This window comes from Lithobates pipiens, unplaced genomic scaffold (genome assembly GCF_037356315.1).
Source record: "Lithobates pipiens isolate NorthernLeopardFrog02 unplaced genomic scaffold, aLitPip1_a1.2 Scaffold_13, whole genome shotgun sequence".
Lineage (NCBI taxonomy): Eukaryota > Metazoa > Chordata > Amphibia > Anura > Ranidae > Lithobates > Lithobates pipiens.
In genome coordinates, this window is record NW_027507718.1 from 27596052 (window position 1) to 27614507 (window position 18456).

The 18456-nt window shown below is 41.4% G+C and overlaps 1 protein-coding gene across 1 annotated transcript in view; it reads right to left on the reverse strand.

Annotated features, from left to right (window-relative positions):
• LOC143973983 (annexin A1-like) overlaps positions 1–15781 on the reverse strand; it is a 69764-nt gene extending 53983 nt beyond the window's left edge. The window contains exon 1 of the mRNA XM_077474933.1: positions 15645–15781. The gene's annotated coding sequence lies outside the window, so the exon portion shown is untranslated. The remainder of the gene's footprint in view (positions 1–15644) is intronic.
• Positions 15782–18456: the final 2675 nt, after the last annotated feature.

Genomic DNA, 18456 nt, shown 5'->3' on the forward strand with positions numbered 1-18456 from the left:
ACTAAAACTGCCTAGGTGTGAATCCAGCCTTATACAGCATGTTGAATTGAGCAACTTAGAAAATAATGGATGCAAACGTGAGCTAAAATTACTTAAAATGGTGTTACAAGGTAGTCAAAGTGGTTATAAACTCTTACATATAGTCACTTCCCTGAGATGAAATAGCATCCTACATAAGTTGTACCTGTTTATCTGTAAATCATTCTATAAAACACAGCTCAAAATTTTTTCTTAGCTCTAGAAGCAGGGGTGGGGATCTGACGTCACACACACACACTAGATAGTTATAGCACAGAGTTCCCTGATATCTGAAAGCTGAGTGGAGGGAGATGCACACCCCCCTGTACACAAGCTTATAGAAAATAACACAGAGCTAAGGCTGAGTCACCTACTGTGTGCTGGAGAGGAGTGGGTCCTCTCCCAGGAGGCTGTTGTGTTGGGAGAGAGGAAAGATCAAAGAGGAGCCACCACTATAGAGCAGGGGCGCCCCCAACCATTGGCCTGCAGGCCACATGTGGCCGTGAAGCCATATGATGTGGCCCGCGACCTCCTGCTCTCGGTTGGCAGTCAGCAAGCCCAGATCGGGTTCCGGACCCATCATCCCAGATCAGTGTTCTGAATGGAGCTGGTGCTAGAGGAAACAGGGCTGTTTAGGGATCAGAGCCACATAGGCTGGCGCTTCCTGTATAGCGCCGGCTCCTGTCACAGGCAGAGCGATACCAATTGCACTCCACCTGAGACAGCAACAGGTGGCAATGCCTGTAGCGAGCGGTTCCTGAATGGAAGATTAAAAAAGTCAGTTTAGATTATAAAATCAATGTGTATATATGGGCTTCTTTCAAACTGATCCGCAGGTGCACCTGCGGGTTACGTGTACAGAGCCATAGACTTCTGTAATCCAGGAGGTTTGGTGTACTTTCAGAAAGTGCACCACAGCTGCAGTATATACTGTAATAAAACAAAGTCTATGGCAAAATGCAGCTATAGGTGCAAGGTGCTGCACCCACGGAAAGGGTAAACCGCAGCGCATCAGTGTCAAAGCAGACTTAGACCTTTTTCACACAATCGGTCCAATTGGTTCCGCCTGACTTGATCGAAGCCTCTATTCATCTTTATGGAATGACAGCTGTAAATGGACGCGAGTCCGTTTACACCCTCCTACCTCCAATCAAATCGGGGGGGGGGAAAAAAACCCAAAACAAAAAACACATAGAAGGGGATCTGTCCCCTTCCATCTGAGTGTATTGGAGGGCTCAGAGTAGAGCGGGCTGTGTCCGTATGCTCTCTGCATATGCAGAGTGATCATCGGCCTGCTCCTCTCATTGTGGCCCATGACCAGTTACCAAGTCGCTTAAGTGGCCCTCCCTCTTCAAAAAGGTTGGGTACCCTTGCTATAAAGGAATGTGACTTACATTTTTCATGTTTGAGGTTACTGCTCATACCATGAAGAATGATTTGAATTAAAAAGGCGAGTAGCTGAAATGACTGCACTCTATGAAGATAGCATAGCTCCCAACTGTCCCTGATTTCGAGGGACTGTCCCTGATTTTGAGCAATGTCCCTCTGTCCCTCATTTGTCCTTCATTTTGGTCTGATCTACTGTATATAAAATGCACTTTTTATGTATAAAAAAGTGTTTTCCAGCACTAAACCTTTCATCTTATTTCTAAATTGCTGCATTTGTAAATTCCAAAAGCCAATATAAAAGGAATAGTAGTGGTATAAAAAAAAAAAAAAAAAAAAAAAAAACACTTGAGGTTTAACCTCCCTGGCGGTACGATTATTTCGGATTTTAGGTGCTAAAAGCGGTACCATTATTTTGCATGAAAATTTGGCGTTTTATATTGTAGTCCTGCAATTCTTAGGAATAACTCTCTTAAATCTGTCCAAACCAGAGTCTAGCAGACATCCCGGGTATGATAAAGTTTGAAAAATTAAATCATAAATTATAATATAATAAATAATTATAAATAATTGTACCAAATAATAATATAACAATAATAAAAATTATTCAATAATGTAATCAAATCAAAAACACTGAAATTTGCTCAGTTGCAGAATTGTCACTGTCATTACTTTTCAGTATTTGATGACGGATCTCCCCACAAATCGCTATCGCTCAATTCTGCGAGTGATTCTAATTTATTATCACTGTTTTCTAGCTGGTCTAAAATCATTTTTGATGTACAGTGACAGTTTTGGTTGCTATGGGCAATCTCCAGTTTCCAGGCATAAAGAACAGTTTTTATTACATAAAACTGCATGCAGGACACTGGGCAGACCACTAGGGACAACGGGGATGTGAAATATTTACATACAGCAATGTAATCTGTAAGATTACATTATACTGTATGTTTACTGTTTGTTTCACTTTTTGAATTTGGCGCCAATCTCGTCGCTCGCAGGGCACGGAGATCGGCGATGTAATGCATTGAGCGAGACACGGCTCGCTCGTACAGCGGGGAGACAACGCTGGATCCGAGGGAGAAGGTAAGTAAACCTCCTCCTGGATCCAGCGATGCAGTCCCGAGTCTGACTCGGGGATACCGCTCTTGGTATAAAAAATCCACCCCGGGTCAGACTCGGGAATATCGTCAGGGGGGTTAACCAATCTTGTTTTTTTTGCACAATTCTCCTTTAAGTGGGCACGGCCATGGGTGAGTCCTATGTCTGCATACTTTTGCCGATAGGTGTCCCTCATTCCCATCTCAAAAAGTTGGGAGGTATGAGATAGTCTAGTTGGACCAATTCTTTCTAGTAACGATATGAAAGAAGAAACTTTAGGCAGTGCTTATTTCTAAATTCCTAATTTTAGGACCTTTATAAAACAATATGGAGTATCAGATATCCTTGTTTCCTGGATTGGTTTTAAGATCCCATACACTGTATACTGCAGCAGCACGGTCTACTGTCACCATTCTGTTGGGTTTCTCATTTGTTTGCTTTCATTGTAGACAGGATGCATCTGTTTTATAAATATTACTAAGTGTACTCTAACAAAATAAACACGTATCACAGCATTGTTCCTCAGTCATGTTTTATTAATAAAAACAATGCAAAATTGTGGCTTGACAGAATGCAATATTTGCATGAGTTTGATGTTGCTTTGTAGTGATTTTTAAACTATTCTTTATATTATTGCAAACTACTACTGCATTTTACCAGCAGTAAAGAGTAAAACCTATTGTACACCCAATTTAATAGGCCCCTAAACCAAGGATGTAGCTTTGATGACAACAGATACTAAACCCAGAACCTGCATTCACTCTATCTGATCTCCCTTAGTACACAGAACATGGAAATGCAATTTTAGTAAATATAAACAGCTAAATACCCTTTCTCAGCAGTATAGAGTAGTGACTATCAGTTCCTTCCTAGTAAAGTTTGTAGGAGACGTTTTCATTCTCCTCTGTCCCTCTGTCTGGACAGTGCTGATTGGCCCTGTGCTGATCACATGCACCCTCCCAAATAAAATAACCCACCCTCTAGCAATACACACCAAAGAGAGCATGTTCAGCCCATCCCCTGGCTCTGCAAATTTCAGGTTATTTTTTGGAGACAGTGGAAGAGGAGGATCAGACAGCCTTTAGGGCTGGTTCCCACTGCTGCAATGTCTGAGATCGGATGCAATTCACGCCGCACTGCAAATCACATGCGATCTCTGTGCGGTGTGATTTCAGCCATACAGATAGTATGGCTGAATTCACATTGCATTCGGACCAAACTCGTACAGGACCCTTTTTTTGGCCCGTAGCAGAATCGCATCATGTGAGTGTTCACACCGTGCGATCAGATTCCTGTCTGGGTTTGCAGATCGCACTGCGATATGCAAACTGATTTGGGGGTGTCCTTAACTTTTAACTGACACTCCCAACGGTTTACATAGGGCAGTGTCAACTTCCGTCGGGAGACATGCGATGCGGGAACCCGCAGTAGATTCGCATCGTTCCCACATCGCAGCAGTGGGAACCAGCCCTCATACACAATGCAAAGGATTAACTCCTTAGGTTCCACAGTGAGTATATCAAGCATTCTTTACTGTATATACAGACCGATTTGATGGTTGTGGGTTTAGTAAGACTTTAAGGAGAATGTTACAGCTCCTTGTACTATATGGCGGTATTCCCGAGTGTGGCTCAGGGTTCAATTTTCAGTACCATTAGCGGTAACCCCAAGCCACACTCGGCATTGCATAATCCTGGCCAAGGTAACTTACCTTGTCCCCAGGATCCTGCAATGTCCCCCCGCTGTGTCCTCCGCCCAATACTCTATGTGTCGGGCTCCATTCCCTGCGAGCATTGCGACGCATGGGGGGCAGAGCCATGCGGCAAATTCAAAAACTACAAAAAACATAACACATACAGCAATGTAATCTTACAGATTACAGTGTACTGTATCAAATCATTTCATCTCCTTTTTGTCCCTAGTGCTTTGTCCAGTGCCCTGCAAGTTTTGTGTTATATATACACACTGTTCTTTCTGCCTGAAAACTTGATTGTCCATGGCAAAAAAAAAAAAAAAAAAATTAATAAAAATTTTTTTTTAAAAAAAGTGTCCCTTTAAGTCAAAAGTAAAGCTAGAAAACAGATAGTAAATTAGAACACTTGCAGAATTTAGCAAAAGTGATTCTGGGGAAATTAATTTTATTCTTTTTATAATCATTTATGATTTTGTGTTTCAAACTTAATACCTGGGATGTCTTCTGGACTTGTTTGGACAGTTTTAAGTGAGTTATTACTGAAAAGGACAGGCCTACAATATAAAACGGCAAATTTCTATGCAAAACAATATAGTGCTTTGAGACAAAAAAATACATTTAAAAAAAATTTAATAAAAAGTGAACATACAATATGCTTCCCTAGGTGCCATTAACAATTCTTACAGGGATATACTGCATCCTTTGTCTTTGAGAGATGACTGTTCATTACAGCTAAATACTAGCCCTGAAAGTTAGCTGTGACAAACACTTTTTATAGCTCTGCTAGAGAAGTGAAGTGACTAATTTCCTGTTATTTTAGGAGCATATATTTGCAGATGATAAAAAAAAAAAAAAGTATGCACAGCATTAAAAACGATCACTAGCTTAAAACAGATGTACCATCAGATATATTTGTTTAATTTGGAGTGCTTGTATGCCAAAATGAAAGTGTAAAGCCCCATACACAGGATCAGAACATCGTACAAAAAAAACCCCCAAAAAATAAAACACACACTTTTGAAGTGAACGTATGATAATCTGATCGATTGTACAAAGCTGTCGTCCAAAATTTTCTGAAGGGACAAACAAGAGCATGCGATTTAAGTTTAATCAGTATACTGTAGTTTTTTTGTCGGAAAATACAATACAACACATACCTTTCGATTTTTTTATTCTGTGGTGCAAGAATTTTTGTACTCTAGTAAATATATACACATACATACATACATATACATTATATATATATTATATATACACACACACACACACTTTCTGGTACATGATTGTGTTTTTTTAAGTGAAATTACACCGCATTTATTAAACTCTGGGGATAATTTCGTTGTAAGGTGAACAGCATATGTACCTTTAGTAAAGCAAAACCTTTATGTGCTCATCTCTTCAGAGGGACAGAACCGTTTTTTGTTTAGGAAACATACTGGGCCAGCATCTACTTCCTGAATTAAGATGCTATCTTAGAGATGACACAATCACAAACTACTAACAGCGACTGCTCCTTAAAATAATCAAAATGTGGACTCAAATGTTCATAGAAACAAAGCTAAATTTACACAATTATAAATAAGGGGCAGAAAAAAAAAGTATACATGAAAACAATCCCATACATCATCCAACTAGGTTGAAAAAAATAAAAACTGAGAACTGTTCCATGTATCATTCATATAAATTGTAAGTGCCCAGAAAAAAAAAGCCACCACAGTTCATGGGCCACAAGTAAAAGGTCAGTCTTCCACAGTATCAGAAATCTTCCACCATGGACTGCCACCAAAGTGTATCGCCCACATGCCCAATTAGGTGTCTCCTCACCTGATGCGATGGACCCCTTAAAATAATCAAGGTAGTTAGAAGTGCGTTAATCACATAGACAATAGATCAGCAGCACTGAGGTCACATCTCCATATTCCTCAGCTCTTGCATAAAAAGGCTCAAAGATATATGCAAAGAACATCCAATATTGTAGTATTGCCAGTGACTTTTTACTAAAAAAGGAGCAACACGCACAATGCACAGACACACATACAAGTGTCTGTTCCCAACATGCATAGTGTAGATCAGCAAGATAGTGCCTGGCCCCTCCCAGTGTGATGTCATTACACAGGTCCCACCTGCCTAGAACGTATTGCCCCTCTGGGCTTTCTCAAAGGTGGACGTAAATGTCTAACAGAGCTTACAGTAGTTCTTGCCCTAGCCGCTCACATGGTTACTTATTACTACTAAGTTACAATGTCTCCTCATCAGGGGAGGAGGAGTTTGAGGAAATGCTACTTTCTTGCAGCAGTTCAGCAGACCTGTGTTAGTTTAAAGATCAGCAGGTCTGTGCAGTAGAAATTTATACCTCAAGCATACCCCCCAACTTTTAGAGATGGGAATGAGGGACGCCTATCAGCAAACATGTGCAGGCATAGGACACACCCTTTGCCACGCCCCCTTAAAGGAGACTTGTATAAAAGATTGGTTCAACTCAAAAGTGTTTTTTTACCATTACTATTCCTTTATATTGGCTTTTGGAACTTACAAATGCAGCAATTTAGACATCAGATGAAAGTTTTAGCACTAAGAAACACTTTCATAGATAAAAAGTGCATTTATTATACATCTATATATACATCTATATATAGATCAGACCAAAAAGAGGGACAAATGAGGAGGAATGAGGGACAGAGGAACATTGCTCCAAATCAGTTGGGAGCTATGCTCAAGCACATGCAGGTACAGCGTCTCATGCTGTAAAGCTTGCACACTGCACAACAATGATGGAGTACTGTGCATGATTTATTTATTTATTTGCACCAAAAAGTTGTTACTTCTTAGTACTGCTTGGGCCTTGAAGACGGGGTACAACTCAAAAGCTTGTCCTGAAAATTTGGAGGTTAGTACAAATTAAAAAAAAAAAAAAGTATTCAGTTGTTTTTCATGCTTTAAAGTAATGCCAAATCAATCCATAGATTTAGAGATAGACACCTGTAATTATAATAAATTCTCCTATTTTTGTATAACGCTGGGTACATTGGCAGAAAAATCTGACAAAAACGATTGGTACGGCAGGAACTGGTCAACTTTCTGCTCATGTGAAACCAGCTTGCGAGGAGCTATACACAACTGGCTTCTGTCAAACAAACGTGCTGGAAAACCAGCATTCGATCAGCCATTGGAAGTCCCTGTCAGAACACAATAGCTCAGCAAGAGATTGGCGGACTAACATCAGATGCATTAGCACAGCGATCTGTACGTTTGTTTTTTTTCATTCTGCCCCCTGGGTTGACCGAAATAAACTTCCAGTGTGTACACAGCATAAGAGTTGACTTTGGCCATACCCATCCACATTAAGGGCACTGGGGCCGCTGAACGTTAGCGCTAAAGTGCCGCTTGTTTTAGCGGCCGAAGAAGCACTCATGTTGTGGCACTTCCAAAGTGTTGCCTATTCATTTCAATGGGCAGGACGTTTTGGGAGTGCTGTATTTAGCGCTCCCAAACCGCCCCAAAGATGCTGCTTGTGCAGCGCTCCAGTGTGAAAAATCACACTGAAATGAACGGGAGGGCCGTTTTCAGGCATTTAGAGGTAATTTCTAGCGCTAAAACCCCTGAAAAACACCTTTGTGTGAAGCCAGCCTATGATATACCCTTTTGGTCAGTGGGATGGCCCATCACAATAAAATGACCAATTAGGCAGGCTCAGGTAGTAAGAGTGGATAAGATGTTTAATTAACTTTTAAAAAGAAAAGTGTTAAACATTGTATGTGCTTTCTGAATATAAAATTAATTAAATTCTGACATGCAATAATCCTATGGTTCCTAATTTGTATAAACAAGCAACAACATGCTAAAAATGAAAGTTCTGCAACACCTGTAAAACCAGAGCTACCAACAAGCCTGGACCTATTCACAAATCAATAGGATTTAGGAGAATGCTAGTGAGCCATTTCACGTTTCATGTACCGTATATACTCAAGTACAAGCAGAGTTTTCCAGCACATCTTTTAGGCTGAACCCCCCCCCCCCCCCCCAGCTTATACACGAGTCAGGGTGCTGCCTCCCTGTGCCCATCTGCAGGTGTACCTTTGATAACTAAAACAGTGGGTATCTCCCGCTGTGTCATGCAGTGTCCATTGTAACAAAGCACCGCCTCCTCCTAGTCTATGATAGACGGAACACTGATACCATGCTGGGAGACTGTATCAGTGTTCCATCTATCGAGGATGAGGAGGCAGGGCTTTGTTACAGTGGGCGGCCACAGAACAGACTGCATGACAGCGGAGACACCTCCTGTTTTGGCTATTAAAAGGTACAGCAGCAGATGGGCACAGTTTACACAGTAGCTGCTGCATTTCCCACCCTAGGCTTTTACTCAAGTCAATAAGTTTTCACAGTTTTTTTTGTTGTAAAATTAGGTGCCTCGGCTTACCTGTACGTCCCTTTAAATTTGCCGCCCTGCCATCGATCGTGTGCCGCCCCCGCTGTGCTTGCGTGCCGGTCGGGACCCCCGCGGGTCCCGCGGACTCGATCGCCGCAGGCATACCCGCGATCGTCTTACGGGGCAGCTGAACTAGGAGATGCCATTGTAAACAGCATCTCCCAGTTCTGCCTAGCAACAAGTGACCCTGATCTCTGCTCCATGTGATTGGAGCAGAGATCAGTGTTCACTAAAAGAAAGCCCAGCCCCCAACAGTTAGTAACACGCCCCTAGGAACACTTAACCCCTACACTGCCACCCACTGGTTAACCCCTTCACTGCCAGTGTCATTTACACAGGAATCACTGCATTTGTATAGCAGTGATTGCTGTATAAATGACAATGGTCCCAAAAATGTGTCAAAAATGTCCGATGTGTCCGCCATAATGTCTCATTCACGATAAAAATTGCTGATCGCCGCCATTACTAGTAAAAAAAAAAAAATCTTAATACAAATGCCATAAAACTATCCCCTATTTTGTAAACGCTATAACTTTTGCGCTAACCAATCGATAATCGCTTATTGCGATTTTTTTTTACCAAAAATATGTAGAAGGATATGTATCGGCCTAAACTGAGGGAAAAAATTTTTTTTTATATATTTTTGGGGGATATTATAACAAACAAGTATAAAATAATGTGTTTTTTTCAAAATTGTCGCTCTATTTTTGTTTATAGAGCAAAAAATAAAAACCACAGGGGTGAGCAAATACCACCAAAAGAAAGCTCTATTTGTGGGGGGAAAAAAAGGACGTCAATTTTGTTTGGGAGCCACGTCGCACGACCGCGCAATTGTCAGTTAAATCGACGCAGTGCCGAATCGCAAAAAGTGGTCTGGTCTTAAGCCAGCAAAATGGTCTGGAACTGAAGTGGCTAAGTGGACGTGGCAGGGTGTGTGTTCTATGCCTATGTTCTTTTGTTAATAAGTGTCCCGCATTCCCATCTCAAAAAGTTGGGAGGTATGCGTTCAGTGAAATTGAGAAAAAAAAGCTACATGTTCCAGCATGCGATGGCCCGATATTGGTATAGCGAATACAAAATTCATAGGCGTTTATAGATTGCATATACAGTATGACAAATATATTTTGACACAGATACTCTTACTTAGTGACAGATTAGAAAAGGGATGGGAGTGGGTATTAGAGATGGTGCTCCTTTTATTGTAGCATTTATAGGCATAGACCTACTGTGTTTGAGTAAAGCTAGCCCTAGGTCAAATCAAAATGTCCTATGCATATAATCACTTCCAGACCAGGCCTTTTCTGCTTCTTTTTTCATGTAAAAATTAGTATTTTTTGCTAGAAAATTACTTAGAAAACACAAACATCTTTTTTTTAAATTAGAGGAAACTCAGACATTCGCAGTGATACTTCACATGTGGGACAACTGCTGTTTGCGTGCATGCCAGACCGATGCGTGATGTTGTCTTTGCATGCAACAACTGGGGGAACTTTATTTTTTTAAACTGTTTTACTTTTCTTTCACTTTTAGGCAGGTTGAACTGGATGGACTGGTGTCTTTGTTCAACCTTACTAACTATGCGACAGCAATAGACATATGACAAGTACTCTTTATGGAGAGATCTGGGATCTACAAGACCCCAAATCCCTCCTCTGCCCTTAAAAGAGCAAGTAAACTCTGATGGGTTTTTGTTCCCTGCAAAGTAAAAGCATAATGTGCTAGTATGCGTCTTATACTAGCACGTTATGTGACACTTGCCTGCAAACGGAGCCTGCGCTGTCCCCACTGGAGGCCGCATCCATGTTTGCCAGTCTTCCTTCTGGGGCCGCAGACTCCAACTGGCCAGAGTCACGTGATGTCACTCCCGCGCATGGGAGCCGCCAGTCACGGCACTCGCTATTGAAGAAATGGCACTGAGGATGCGCATATGACACTGGTGCAGTACAAAGCAAATATCTCCTAAATGGCGCACGTTTAGGAGATAGTCACTGTACCTATAGGTACAACTTGAAATGGAGGTTTACAACCTTTTGAAAAAGCATTCAAAACACAGAGATGGCTCAGGTGCGCAAATTGCCGTCATGTTACACTGCTTCTATTTGTGGCCACTAGGGGCATGCACCCGCTGCTCGCCCCTGGAGCCGATGTGAGTGCCCGATCTCTCTCTTCCCCTAGTATGTCCTATCCCCCCTTCAGTTAAAACATGTAGTAGGGAACACAGTTAACCCCTTGATCGCCCCCTAGTGATAACCCCTTCACTGCCAGTGAAATTTTTACAGTAATCAATGCATTTTTATAGCACTGATCGCTGTATAAATGCCAATGGTCCCAAAAATGTGTCAAAATTGTCCGATGTGTCGCAGTCACGATTAAAAAAAAAAAAGCTATAAATCTATCCCCTATTTTGTAGACACTATACCTTTTGCACAAACCAATCAATATACGCTTTTTGCGATTTTTATTACCAAAAATATGTAGAAGAATACATATCAGCCTAAACTGAGAAAAAAAATTGCTTTTAAAAAAGAAAAATGGGATATTTATCATAGCAAAAAAGTACAAAATATTGTTTTTTCAAAATTGTTGCTTTTTTTGGTTTATAGCACAAATAAAAACCACAGAGATGATCAAATACCAAAAGAAAGCTCTATTTGTGGGGGGGGAAAAAAAAAGGACATCAATTTTGTTTGGTTACAACGTTGCGCGACCGCGCAATTATCAGTTAAAGCGTCGCAGTGCAGAATCTCAAAAAATTGCTGAGGCTGTCAATTGCTTTTGACTTTTTAAAAATGATGCAGTTGACATCCAGGTAAACTGGAAGTGAGGTCAGGTCATCTCTTCTGGGCTTTGTTCAGTTCTCCAACCAGCCAGCATGTCCAGTGGGATGGGAGAGCCTGGGAAAACCATGGAAGGTGGCAGGAGAAAAACTCCCTCTAGCAGCTAGTTAGATGCTAGGATTGCTTTTACAAGAGCCCACTGCTGGCTCAAAAAAACAAACAAAAAAAAAAACCTACCAAGATGATGCCTACAGCTGCAGGGATCATCCTGGTATAACCTTTGAAAGTCTAATGACCTACGGGTGCGTCCCTGGTCCCAAAGTGGCTTAAAGGGATTAGCCAGTCTTGTTTTTTTCTCCCCTATAAAAATAACAAACATGTTATACTTGCCTGCTCTGTTGCAGTTGATTTGCATTAGCAGGCCAGATACTCCTCTTCGCTGGCCCCTCTTCTGTGATCCTGGCCCCTCCCTCCTGTTCAGTGCCCCCACAGATTGCTATGGGGGCACCCAAGCTGAGTCCTAGCTCCCTGTGTCCATTCAGACAAGGAACCCCAGCCCTGCCCCCTATCTCCCCTGATTGGCTAACTTACTTTGATTGCAGCAACAGGAGGAGCCAAATCAGGAAGGATAATATCGGACAGCTGAGACACTCGTGGACATCGCTGTACAGAGAGGGACCTCAGGTAATTCTTAGGGGGGCTGATGCACACAGAAGGCTTTTTATCTTAATGCTGTTCAGACCACATTTAAGGGACCCGATCTTTAGCGTGATGAAGTAAATCCTGTGCACATGTGCGGGGGTTAGGTCATCGAGGGCCCTGCCCTGGCATAAACCTCCTGTGAGCCCATTAGAGAGAGATATAGATATAGATATATATATATCTATATCTATATCAGCATTTAATACAATTTTTAGCCTAACACATTAAGCATAATAAAAAAGCAATTCATCAGTAAACCAATTGTTAAAATTCTTCCCAAGCACTTTAAGGAACATTCAGTGCTACTGGTTTTTGCTCTCTCAGTGCTGCTTCTCTGAACTTCTGGTCTTCACAGGAAAGAGTTCAGTGGACAGTGCAGCCACTATCCACACACTTAGCTTGGAGGAGGGAGGAGACAGAGTACATTGTCATCCCAGGCTATGTTCTTCTGTTCATGCACAGGAAGACATAACTAATCCCTGCATGCAAGGATGACTTCTTAGAATGCTGCTGAACAAAGGAGCCACCCTGAAATGGGAAACCTGGGGCAGTGATTGGGTCACCAACTTAAATACTGCATACTGAGTAAGCGATTACATCAGCTGCCAAAGTGCTTAAAAAAAAAAAAAAAACATCGGAGGGTTTAATATCACTTTATGATGTGACCTAGAATCACAAGGCTTGCAAAGTGGCCACCTATACATAATCAATCACGCACATTCCTATTTATAATAATAAAAATAAAAAATAAAAAATAGACTGCCCCCCTACTTACCAGTACAATATGTCTACTGACCCCAGCATTACCACTCTTCTAGTAGTTACAGGCACACAATTTGTGTGACTAGGATGTCTGATGCTGTTAACATGCTGAGGCTCAGGACCCCATCCTTTCCATAAGACACAATGCTGCTAGAAGTGAACCCTTACAGCTAATGGCCATTTAGGAAAAGCATCTCACATTGATTAACGCAACTGCAGAAAACTGGCGATGAGACCCTTGGTCTTATCACAAATTTTTCCTTTCCTGCCAAAATCCCTAGGTACAGTGTCTGCTCATATATATTGGGACATATATGGGTTTATTTGCTAAAGGCAAAATAGACTGCATTTTGTGAAGTGCAGTTGCTCCAAAGCTTAGTAAAGCTAAGGCTTCACTTTGCAAAGAATACCCAATCTTGTACAAGGAAAAAAAAAAAAAACACACACCACAACTGTTTTTGCTTGCATATGATTGGATGACGGAAGTCAGAGCTTGTACTCATTTACTAAGCTCCAGATCAACTGCAAATTGCAGTCTTTTTTGCCTTTAGTAAATCAACCTCAATCTCTGTTAAGACTTGCTAATTGACTGGGGTCAGAGGTGGTGACAGTTGGCCTTAGGTAGAGAAGTGTAAATGCAGACTTAAAGCGGAGGTCCACCCACCGCTGCAAAAATGAAAAGCCAGCAGCTACACATACTGAAGCTGCTGGCTTCTAATAAATCGGACACTTGCCTGTTCTGGAGTCCAGCAATGTGGGCACTGCAGCCGAAGTTTTCATTGTATCTAATGGAACCCAGCAGTGTAGCCTTACGGCTTCACGTCTGGAACCCTTCTGCGCACGTGTGAGGTTCCGCTCCTCTCTCCTACTGGCCCGGCCACTGGGGAAGGAGAAGGGAGCCCCAGTGATGATGCAAATACCCGCGCTGAGACTTCCAGAAGTGGGAACAGGATACCTGTGAAAGACCAGGATCCTGCCCCCCCAAAAGGTGACAAATGTGGAAACGGAGGGGGTGGAGGCATACAACAAGTGGAAGTTCTATTTTTGGGTGGAACTTCCCTTTAACTACCTTGTATGCACGGGCGTCCGCAGGTAGGGGCAAGGGGGACAAGTGCCCCCCCCACGGAATCAGGTATCGGATCAGGAGTGATGACTCCTATCACCCCTCTGTCACCCCCCCTCTCTCTCTCTCACCCCTGTCTTTTTCACCCCTGCTCTCTCTGTCACCCCCCGTCTCTGTCACCCCCACCTCTAAATCACCCCCCATCTCTCTCTGCCACCCCCCACATGTATGCAGTTTCTGACAGTCTCTTGGACCATGTATGCCATGTCCACAGTCTCTTGGGCCATGTCCACAGTCTCTTGGGCCATGTCCACAGTCTCTTGGGCCATGTCCACAGTCTCTTGGGCCATGTCCACAGTCTCTTACCATCACCTGTACTACGTCTGCAGTCTGACAGTGATAATGTGATAATGACATTATCGAAAAGGGTCAGAGCATGGGTGACCTTAAAATGATGCCCCTCCCTGAAAAAAGTTCTGCGGACGCCCATGCTTGTATGGTATTAAGTAAAAAAAAAAAAAGGGGGAGGGAATAAAAAAAACTCCCTGTGATTTTTATCGATTCCTGAATAAGCCCTTGTTCACACTGCCATGACTTTGAATCTGATATCCCTGCGCGACTTCATCACGGCTTGCATGGGACTCCTTTAACAGAAGTCAATGCAAGTCGCACCAAAAGTAGTGCAGGAATATTTTTTCTAACTCAGAGCGGCTCAAGTTGCATCAATTAAAATGGTTCCATTATTATTAATAGGGTGCGACAATACCAACATGGGCGTGCCTTTAAAAAATTTAAATCATGCATGCAAGGGTATTGTTTGGGGTGATGTATGGTGCTGCCAAGTTTCAGCCCTGCTACACAATGCTGTGACTTGTCAAGCGACTTGAGAGTTCGAAGTCGCATGACAAGTCACGACATTGTGAACCAGGGCTGAAACTTGGCAGCACCATACATCGCCCCAAACAATACCCCTGCATGCACAAATTACATTTAACGGCACGCCCATGTTGGTATTGCCGTTAATACTTTCTTGACCTCTACTTAGTTTAATACCCATCATTTATAGGCAGTTTCTAGTAATATATTAGAGGTCTGCCTTCTCACTACATTGCTATAGAAACAGCAGTTCTAGTTGAGTGTTTTCTGACCCCTCATAACAAACCTTTTGTGAAAAAAAAACAAAAAAATTCTGCCTTTTTTGTTCCATTTAAAATTCTTTAAAATTCTTTGGTTAACCCTATAATTACTTATATTATAAAAGATACGGATTGTTACATTTTCGGAATGTTGTCGAAACTCCTAAAATACTTTTTCTAAATAGTTTCCCAAGTTTAGTAAATGGGTGTGTTTAATTCTGCATGACTCACTCTTAAAAAACTTGTATTTCCAGTACGTTTCCATGGCAGGAAACCACAGAGAGAAAGAAGTTGTGCCAGTTTTTTTTAAACCATCTTTTTAATAGTCGTATACATTTTATATACTTTAATGTGATGCATATCATAGGTTTTAAGAAGATTAGGAAACCGTACTTAGCTTGACTGTTAGATATTAATGCCACGACTAACTTTTTTTCTTTCTTTCTTCCCCCCCCCTACTCTTCTTAGATGTTAACTCAAACCTACAAAGTAGTACTGGAATAGTACAAATAAATATGCAGCAAGGTTAAAAAAACTGAAAAAAGTAAAAATAAAATGTCTTTACGGTGTTACTTACCGACCGAGAGGCTGGCTGCAGATGACTGTGAAGAAAGACTAAGCAGAAGAATGCAGCCCTGGGCTTGTGATTTTATAAGGACGGTGGAAAAAAAAAAAAAAAAGAAAAAGAAAAGCCACACCTAGCAACGCAAGGATATTTTCTCCAGTTCTCTGACTGGCTGTTCTGTGGTAAAGACGACATCTACAACTCCCAGAGAAGAAGTTCATGCCATGTCACTCAGGTTTTTTTAAAATTTCCCAAAGCACTAACATACATTTTTACGTTAATACTTTAAATCATTTAAAAAAAAAAAATAGTTTTGCAACACTAAGGCACTGGAACAAAGGTACGGCGATACATTTTTATAGGGCTCATTGAAACCACATGAGCTGAGCTGCATTTGTTAACGCATGGACAAACAGCTTGTTTTCTATGGTGTTCGTTAACACCAATGTGCTGCGTTGGTATGCATTCAGGGCTCTTTCACAGCAAACGCAGTTGGATGCATTTTGAACTGCACTCAATCTGCATAGACAGCCCAAAACCAAGTTAATCCTATGGGCATAGTTCACATCGTTGCAGTTCAGCGCAAAAAAAAGGAAAAATCGATCTCATGATGACAGGGAGGAAGAAGGGAGAGACTAAGGCTGGATTCACACCTAGGCATTTTTGCTGCTTTTTGCATTTTTCAGATTTGCACTACAGTCCAGTTAACATTGTTTCCTATGGAACACTTTCTGTAGTGCAAATCTACAAAATGCAAAAAGCACTAAAAATGCATAGGTGTGAATCCAGCCTAAGAGGAGAGAGCAGAGCTGCAGATGACTAGGCAACGTAAACTGACCACGGTAGTCTGGGCTAAGCAGCCATGATTATCGTGGTCAGCAGAGGCACTCAGGAATGACCAGGTTTATTACCAGTTAGGAAGAGAAGAATTGCACAAGCACTGTGTGGTTATTCATGCCTTAAAAGGAATAGGACCTTTTGTTTACAAACACTTCAAGTATAAGGAGGAGAGCTGCACTGAGAAGGTTTTTTTTTTACCTTCAGAACCACTTTTTCTCACCAATGCTCAGATCCATAGTGAATACAGCTATAACTACGAGTCTCTCTCAGTCCTTAAAGGGAAAGCTGTACCTATATGGCGTTTCGCCCAGGAGAGCACTTCTACACAAGAGCCGGTTAAAGCCCAAATGTAATTTCAGTGCAAATCACTAAACTTTTAATGTTCCCACAGCCTGAAGAAACAAAAAAAATAAAAATAATAATAATAAAAATGCAAATTAGTAACATCCCTAAACCCTGGAGAGTCACTCTTTCACCAGCACAACAGTATATAATTACGTATCAGGATCAGCATGTGGACGGGGCTTCTTTTTTTACTGTGCCAAGTAATCAGCTGTGGAAAATATGGTTAAACTTTCGAGAATGAACTGTAGTAAGTTGGCACCTATCCTTACCAAACATATTGCAGTTTCAGTACTGCAGTAGGTATACAATGCTTACATTCAGTAGGTTGGCAGAAGCTTGGTTTTTAAACCCTTTATGACAGAAGGCAAAACCAGTCCGAGCACCTGAATACAATTTATCAACTTTGGCATGTATTAATAAAACTGTACATTGCAACTACTGTGTATCATAACCTTTTTTTTCCCCCAGGACAAATGGCCTTCATTTGGTGCTAAATGGTAATCGATATCTCATGATTTATAATGCAAAGAAAACTGGTGCATAATATATATATATATATATATATATATATATATATATATATATATATATATATATATATATATTTTTTTATTATTATTATTTTTTATTTTTTTTACGCTTACACACAATTTTACGTTAGCTGTATGTTTCTTGGTATTTCAATAACCAACTGCCACAGAACAACCGAAAAATAAAAATTCTACTGCTCCTGACGATCACAGCATTAACAAATAATATTCCTCCATGTGGCATTTGTACCCATAATAGGACCCAGAAACAATAGCGCATATATTGATTTTTTTTTTTATTTATCTAAATCACAGCAATTTTTTTTTTTTTTTTAAATCTTACCTGAAATACACTGACCCCGTCCTTTGACCTCTAACCCTGACAATGACCTAGATCACACTCTGATCTAGCTGTTTTTTCTCTTTGTACTTATTTATTTTACCTATGCTGTGTTTTCATTTTTTTTCCTGAGGTTGGGTTCACATATATTTGAATTGAATGTGTTTTTAACCGCATCCAATTTTTATTTTTTGGGTCCGGTTCAGGTAAAAATTTTCACCTGAAATAGTGAACAGAAACACACCGGACTCCGGACTGCTGCTGCACAAATGTGAACCTCAAGCAAAGAGGAAAATATACAATGCAGGGGTGCCCAAACTTTTTGAAGAGAGAAGGCCACGTAAGCGACTTTGTACTCGGTCACGGGCCACAATGAGCGGAGCAGGCAGAAGACAGGTTCATGTTCACTTTGCATATACAGAGCAGACACAGCCCACTCTACTCTATTGGCCCTCCAATCTAATCAACCCAGATGAAAGGGGACGGATCCCCCTTCTGTTTTTTTTTTTTTTAGCAGATCAGAGTGCCAACAGTCCCAATTTTCCCAGGACAATCCCGCTTTTGGGGCCGTCCCTATTCAGGATTTTGCCTTTTATCCATGGAACAATGGACATTTTTGGCTTTGCAGCAGTTCTGGCTCCAACAAAATGGCCACCAGCTCCACCGCGAGAGCTTTCCCCTTGTGTTCAGCTACATCTCCTCTTGTTGCCCGTGTTCGGTGGAGAGGGGAGGGGCCCAATAGTGCAGCCAAAGAAACTGCTTGTCTCTT